The sequence below is a fragment of the Amborella trichopoda genome, chromosome 3 (genome assembly GCF_054954075.1).
Source record: "Amborella trichopoda isolate Santa Cruz 75 chromosome 3, AtrichopodaSantaCruz75HAP2 v2.0, whole genome shotgun sequence".
NCBI lineage: Eukaryota > Viridiplantae > Streptophyta > Magnoliopsida > Amborellales > Amborellaceae > Amborella > Amborella trichopoda.
Genome location: NC_142338.1, coordinates 21437862 through 21446135, shown reverse-complemented (window position 1 = coordinate 21446135; position 8274 = coordinate 21437862).

Genomic DNA, 8274 nt, shown 5'->3' with positions numbered 1-8274 from the left:
TTAAACTTGAAACCAATTTTATGACAATCTAGGCTTATGTAAAGACAACTCTCATATAGGAGGTAACCCCAAATATGGGCCTCAAGTTTGTCAAACTGTTTGATGTTCTTGGGTAAAGTTTCTGTTTTTCACTACGAAAAATCTAGGGTGACACCCTAATCGAAAAATGACAATAACTTTCAAACCACAGGGAATTTTATCACGATTCCAAAACCAATTTCTAAATAGATTCATCTATTTATAGTTTCAGAATAGTTTGACCTCATTCTAATATAGTTTGGTCAATGAAAAGCTTCATACAAAAACAAGTTAAATCCTAAGAATTTTACTTCACAAATCTGGCCTGTTTCGGAAAATAGTTAATAACTTTCATACCAAATGAGTTATTAACAATGAGTTTTTTCCATGATGAAATACATTTAAAAGGATATTGACCCAAATTCATGGTCAAAGGTGAGGTTTAAGGTACCCAAATGATCTCTCAAACAAGAATCGCAGTTATGGAAAACAAATTACTCTTTTGAAGAATTTCAGTAGCATGCACCCGCACTCACACTCTCACCCATACTCATACTTGAGTTTCATATTTTGATTAGATAAGGAAACATGCATTAATATAAGTATGAAGCTATGGAAACTAAATCCACTTACTTACTCTAATCGAAATTCCAAAGTGTTCTACCAGCCTCACCTTGAATGTCAAGCTCTAATAGATTGGGTTCAAGCTTAAGGGATTAAGGCTTGGGGAGGTCAAATGACTAAGGGAGGAGAAGGAGAACGTGGGTGAAAGAGGGGCAATGAGGACAGAGAGAGAGAGAGAGAAAATCTAAATTCTTGAGTGGGTGCGGAGTATAAAAAAACATGGATGGTAGAAGCATGCATTTACTACATGGCACTTATGTATGAAGAGAGAGGGAGCAGCATGGGAAACACAATGATGGGGGTTATGCATGCATGTGCCACTTGTCACTCAAGTGAGCTTGCATGAGGAGAGATAAAACAAGCATGGGGAACACCATGATAGGGGTAGAAGCATGCACATGCCACATGGCACTCATACATGAAGAGAGAGAGCAAAGATGAGAGAGAAGAAGCACCCCTAGAGCACCATACACCACCCACGCTCAGCAACGCACTAAATCGTCCGTGTTCTCAACACTTGTTTGTCCACCCGTGCTCATCAACGTGCTCATCCATCCTTGCTCTCAGCAGCGCACTTATCCGTCCCGCTCTCAACAGCGCACACATCCACCGGTGCTCTCAACCCACGTCGGATCACCTGTGCCTAACTGCGTGTTTGTCCATCCACGTTTTCACGCACTATCAACGCACGCTTGACCTCTTGCCTTCTAACGCGGACTTGTCTACCCGCGCGTGCGCTCTACAGTGCACTCACCTAGCTGCACACAGCTGCGTACTTAACCATCATCACCTCGAGAAAGTCTCGGTCCTTACAAAAGTCTTCCGATCCCCACAAAAAATTCCTCATCAACTTTTCAATCGCTTTCACGATCGAGGTTGGCATTTGAAAAAGTGGCATTTGGTAGACTGGTAGATTCGATAAAGATGACTTTATTAAAGTCGCTCTACCTTCCAAAGACAAATGCTTAGATTTCCATAGATCCAACTTCTTATTCACTCTCAGTTACACCGTGTTCCAAACAAATCTAGGCAACCTTTTATCAAAAATCGGTAAACCAAGATATTTAATAGGGAATTTATCTACTTTGCAGCCTAAATGGAATGCTAAAGTTGCTATAACCTCATCATCACAAGCAATTTCCACAATGGATATTGTGTTAAGGTTTGCCTTTAGGCTAAGGCCAACTTCGTAACATAAGAGCATTCTTCTAATATTCACAATCTGATCTACTGATGCCGAGGAAAACAATAATGTATCATCTGCATATTGCAAATGAGAAATTTGATGGCTCACTGGTGTCACTTTGAATCGTTCAAAATTTCCCCTATTTGCTACCCTTGCAAATGGCTCCACTGAAAGCTTCCCCCATGATTGTGAACAAAAAAGGGGAAAGAGGATCACCATGTCTCAATCTTCTGGATGTGCGAAAGAATACTTTTGGACTTCCTTATAGCAAAACTGAAAAATGAGTGCTTGTAAGACAAGCACTGATCCATCTACACCATATATCTCCAAACCCCATATATCTTAATACTTTCAATAATATATCTCAGTCTACACGATCATACGCCTTTTCCAAGTCTAATTTGATCAACACTCCTGGCTCCCCTTGAATAATTCTGGAGTGAATGCATTCCTGTGCAGTTAGCACCCCGTCAGTGATTATCCTACCATTGATAAATGCTGGGTAAGGACCACTAATGTATCATGAAAATTCATGGTACTTTCTTAGCTTCCTTAAATTTTTTGTCACATTCAAGTGACAACCAAGAAATGGTGCTACCTTACCATGGATTTCATATTTTTATGGCTCCATCCAGTGTAGGCCCTAATGATAACAACATTGTCATTGTGCTACTTATCACACACTGTGAACGATAGGAGGAAGGAATACCTCTTCTGAATAACAATGTCAATGCAAAAGAACATTTGGCAGTCAAATGAACCAAATTATGGCGAGTTTCATCAAAATATGAAGTTAATAATGTGCGTGTATAATATTGTCTTTCCTTTTTTATTTGATATCATAAAGACTATCATGCAAATTGTGATATGTTTTTCCTTTTCTTGTATATTTTCTTCCCTTTTTGTATGATTAAACAGGCTGTGTAACCTATCAAATATTGTATAAATATGGGGCCTTCTCCAGAAATATACAAAAAAAATTCTCTAACATGGTATCAGAACAAGGCTTCGGTCCATCACTGTGATCTTGCTCAGTTAGGAAATTATTTTTTTTAGAGAGAGGATACAACACTCGATTTCTGGTCTTTTGACAACATCTTGTTCTGTTTCTTTAGCCATAGATCATCTTTGCTCTGTCCTTGTCCCTCTAGTCTGCTATTATGTTATTGCCTGAGCCTGCCTATTGGGTTTATCTTGTGTTTGCTTAATCGTCCTTTGAGCTTATTGATTTGGGCTCCAATTTGCATCATCCAAAATCACTAAAGCTAATGATCCGTCTTGGAGGGGCTTCGACTGTGATAAGCCCATCGCAGAGATCCAAGATTTGTTGTTTTCACTAAACGTTTATGTTGATTGTTGCTAGTTGATAGTGCAAACCTTCAACCTAATTGTCAATTATCATGTATTAATTTTCTCTCTCCATTCTCTTATTTGTCTTCCATCAATTTCATTAGCCCCTCGTTTTATTCTCTTAATTCATTCCTTTCCATATCCTTTCCATAGCCATTTTTGTCTACACATGAAGTTTGTCTTCATCGGTAAATCCACAATCCTATAAATTTGTTTTAACTCTCTTATACTCATCTTCATCACAAAACCTAGAAATATCATTGTCTATAGCAACGGATTGAATGCACAATCTATTTGTCTGAAGTTTTTAGCCATGTTGCTCATAGTAAACATAACCAAAATTGGTGATTTTCTCTCTCATTGCATACTTGGGATCTGATTCACTGAGGTTGAGGCTAGGCATAAGACAGTGCAAGAGGCTCCAATTTATACTCTGAGATTCAAGTCGTGTTGCTCTGTCAATCTGTTAACTTGGGCATTCAACTTTCACGAAGAGCTAAAGAGAGAAAGAATTAGGATATTTACAACAAAGAGAGCTTTTTGTTGCTTGATTAAAAACAAAAAAAGGACAACCGGCACGATAGCTGTTGAGTCAAGTTAGACTTTAGAGGGATGCATTCTTGATCTATCTACCATAACTTTTGGAACTCAAGCAATTGGTATAACACCATCGGCTATTGGTACTGCTTCTTCATTAATCACTCTTACAATAGAACAATTTCAGTGGTTTCTCTCACAATCCCGATTGCCCAAAAGGTCAGCATATGCTTTTTCTGGTAATAGTGTTTTAACTTCTTGATTAATAGACTCCGGTACTTTCTTGTCATATGACGGCGAATGAGTCTATTCTTGTTGACTGTAAACCTTTTTTGATACTATTCGTACTGTTGATGATACTGCTATGCAAGTTTATAGGTTGGCTCAATTACTACATCCTCTTATCCTTCTGGTAAATTGAATGTTTCTGGTGTTTATCATGTTCCCTCTATTGCCATAAATCTGCTTTCTGTTGGTCAGATTACCCGTTCCAATTGTAATGTTGTGTTCACTCCCTTTGGATGTCATGTGCAAGATTGGCAATCAAGGAAACTGATTGGGACTATGCATAAAGTTGGTGATCTCTATTATCTGGACCATCTTCATTTAAAAACTTTGACTGAAACCTCTGCATGTGTTGCAATGCCTGATAAAGGATCTTTGTGGCATCAACATCTGGGCCATATTCTACCTCTTGGTTAGAATTTGTCTCAACATATGGTACACATTCCTTTTCATTCAACTTCACCTATTGTTGATTCTTTTTCTACTTCTTTTCTTGTTCCTTTTTCTGATGATTGTTCTCCAATGTCTCCACCGTCACCACCCGTAGATGGTTCAACTGTTGATCATTCAACTACTACTATTGAACCAAATCACGCACCAGCACCTGTTGCTCTTATGCAAATGCCCTCAGTCCGTCGCAGTACTGGTGTTTCTATTTTTCCTTCTCGTTTCATTGAATTTTCCTACCTCTGTTCATGCTTACTTTGAGCCACAAACCTATAATGAAGCTTGCCAAATTGCCTGAATGGGAACATGCCATGGCTGAAGAATTGGATGCTCTCGATAGAATGCATGCTTGGGAACTTATTCCTCTTCCCAAGAGTAAGAATGCCATTGGTTGTCAGTGGGTTTACAAAATCAAAACTAAAATTGATGGTGGCATTGAGCGTTATAAAGCACGCCTTGTGGTTAAAGGTTATAATCAACAATTTGAAATTGATTTTGCTGAAACTTTTACTCCTGTTGCCCACATGACTACAGTTCACACCTTGATTTCTGTGGCTGCCATTTGCCAGTGGCCTCTTTATTAACTTGATGTCAAGAACACATTTCTCAATGGTGATCTTGCAGAGGAAGTATATATGAAGTTATCCCCAGGGGTTTCAAATCCTAATAATAGAGTATGTCGTTTACGACATGCACTCTATGGGCTTAAATAGGCTCCACGTGCTTGGTTTGAAAAACGTAGTGATGTTGTTATTTCAGTCGGTTTTCGATAGAGCCACCATGATCCTATCGTGTTCATATCGGTTACAACCAAAGGACGTGCAATTCTTCTCCTCTATGTGGATGATATTATTATTTCTGGTGACTATGAAGGCACAATTCATCGAATTAAGCGACAACTAAATCAGCTTTTTGAGATGAAAGATCTCAGATTCTTAAGGTATTTTTTGGGTCTAGAAGTTGCTTATTCACCTCGAGGTTATTTGCTTTCTCAGCTCAAGTATGCTACATATATGGTTTCTCGAGCTCATTTAGCTAATGATACTAAGCGTGTTGCCACACTTACTGAGTCGAATGTTAAACTTCGTTCTATTGATGGTGAGCTTCTTCCCGATCCTCTAAAGTCGATATGATCGAATTTGAGGGTTTTTTGGGATCAAAACAACTTTTCCTGGTGAATTTTTTATGTGCAATTTAGTTTGATTGTTTAGGGCCTCAACCTTATATAAACTTTTTCCTTGTAATTTTACCTTAAAATTATTTGATCCCTCTCATTTTATGTAATGTTGGAATGCATAGTGTTTTCTGATATTTAGAATCTACTTAATGCTTCAGATATGTAAGGAAATTGACAATTACATGTTGCAAGTTAAAGAGTTTAGGTGAGTTAAAGATAATTTTTAGAGGACATTATTGTGCATCATAAGATGGATGCAAGGTGGATTGAACAACCACTCAATTACTTCATTCAGTAACATGGGTTTTCTTCTCATGCCAAACACTTTTATTTGTGAGAGAAAAACTCTTGTATATTTCAGTATATCGATCATGGGAGAAGGCCCCGTATTTATACAATATTTGACAGGTTACACAGCCTGTGTAATCATATAAAAACAAAAGAAAATATACAAGAAAAGGAAAGACAAATCACAATCTGCATGATAGCCTTTATGATATCAAATAAAAAAGAAAGACAATATTATACTCGCACACTCCACCTCAAACTCGTGATAGTCGAAAGCGAACCATTGAGAGGTTGGAAACAAGGGTGGAAAGCCAAGGAGCATTATTAGACTTCGTAAAGAAGTCAGCAAGTTGTGCAGATGAGGAGATATTATGGAAGAGAGAGTGTCCCAGTTAGAAACTCTTGTCGAACAAAATGACAATCCACTTCAATGTGCTTGACACACTCATGGAACTCAATGTTCTTAACGATATAAATTGTACTGTGTTATCGCAATATAAAGGAGTCAGAGCAGAAAGTTCCACACCCAAGTCAGCCAATAACCAGCGAAGCCAAACAACCTCAGCTGTTGTTTGAACCATGGCACGATACTCAGCTCCAGTTGTAGATTGAGCAACACATTGTTGCTTTTTGTTCTTCCAAGAAAGGAGTCTCCAAGAAAAATATAAAAACCTGTAGTTGACTTCTTATCTGAAGTGGACCCCGTAAAATTGGAGTAAGTGTAAGCACTGAGCTCAAGCGTGGAAGTCGAGGAAAATAATAGAGCATGCTCAAGATTGTCCCATATATAGCGAATAATACGTAACACGGGTACCAGGTGAACAAAGCGAGGAGCACTCAAAAACTAACTAACTAGATGAATAATATAAGCAATGTCTGGCCGAGAGATAGTCAAATAAATTAAACTTCCAACCAATTGCAGGTAAAGAGAAATCTTCTAATAACCCTTGTTTTTACCTTATTTTTTGGAAAACTATCTTCCAATTGAATAGGTTCATTCAAAAAATGAGTCTATTTTGTCCCCAATCATCTCTCTCCTACTGGGATTGATTTAAAAGGGCTACTAATATGGACTTATGCAAAATCAGATCAATCTCTCTTTAAACTTCACTTGAGAATAATATTCATGTGCATTTATTCCAAACACATAAGAAACAAACGCAATACCCTATAACTAGGATCTTCTCAAAACATCAAAATAAATCCCCAAACAGTTATCATCAAAATCATGGTTGATCCTAGCTATTAGTCATATCAAATGAGCAAATATGAAGTATGGAACAAACTCATCAATTGCTCCAACTATGGCATGTAGAGAATAAGCAAATCTACAACTCAAGAATATCAAAAACACCCCAAAAAAAATGTTGCTGGAAATTCTGCAATATCAAGAGATTAAAATCGATATATAAAGAGAGAAGTTAAGGGAAATGGGGCATAAAATTTACACATCAGTAGCTTGTTACAGGGTGACCATTCAAGGCTTTTGGGTGTTCCCTTGTAACCAAGACACCTCTGAAATTTGTAGAGAGAGAGAGAGGAGTTTGGATAGTGAGAGAGACTAGAACACCATAGCTTTCTCTCCCATTTATCCTAACGCCCCAAAATTCCAGCATATGTATTTTCGGAGGAGTTTTCGTTTTTCCTTTTGAACACTTGACAAAAAGAATACATCCAAATATATTATAGTATATTATAATAAGGCTAGGGCATATTGGTCGTCAATTTGGAAAATAGAAAAATGGAGAAAATAAGTCACGCCAACCCCTACAAACCCTGTCTCTGTTCTGCATTTCTTTAATCATCTCTCTTATGAATTTTCAAATGAATTTTTTTCTTTTCGAGGGAGCTTAATGGGCCTTTGGTGCACTTAGCATAACTAAGCATCGCTTTACCTAACTAGAAAAACTCAAAAAATAAACCAACATGGTCTCTCCTTGGAGTTCGATGTTTGCTTCTCAAGACACAATGATCCTCTTGTTTTATTTGCCTCGTGAAGTAGGGCAAAAGCAGGAAAAGAGTCCGGTATTAATTGGTTTGCACCTAACAATTTGCAACACTACGTCTTAAGCTCAATTCCTACCAAGGGTAGGGGCCCTCATCCCACTCACTCACCCAAAAAAATCCCTACCAAGGATAGGGGCCTTCACCCCACTGACTCACCCATAAAAGGAAAGGGATGAAGTCATGGTGGTGGCACACTCCATACTAACATGAAAAGGGCTGAAGTCGTGATAGTGGCACACTTCATACCTCAATTGTACGTTGTGCCCCATTGAAATACCCAAAAAAAAAAAAAAAAAAGTTAGGCAAAAGGCATTTGTTCAATTAAAAACCCTTTAATCACAAAAATAATTCAACA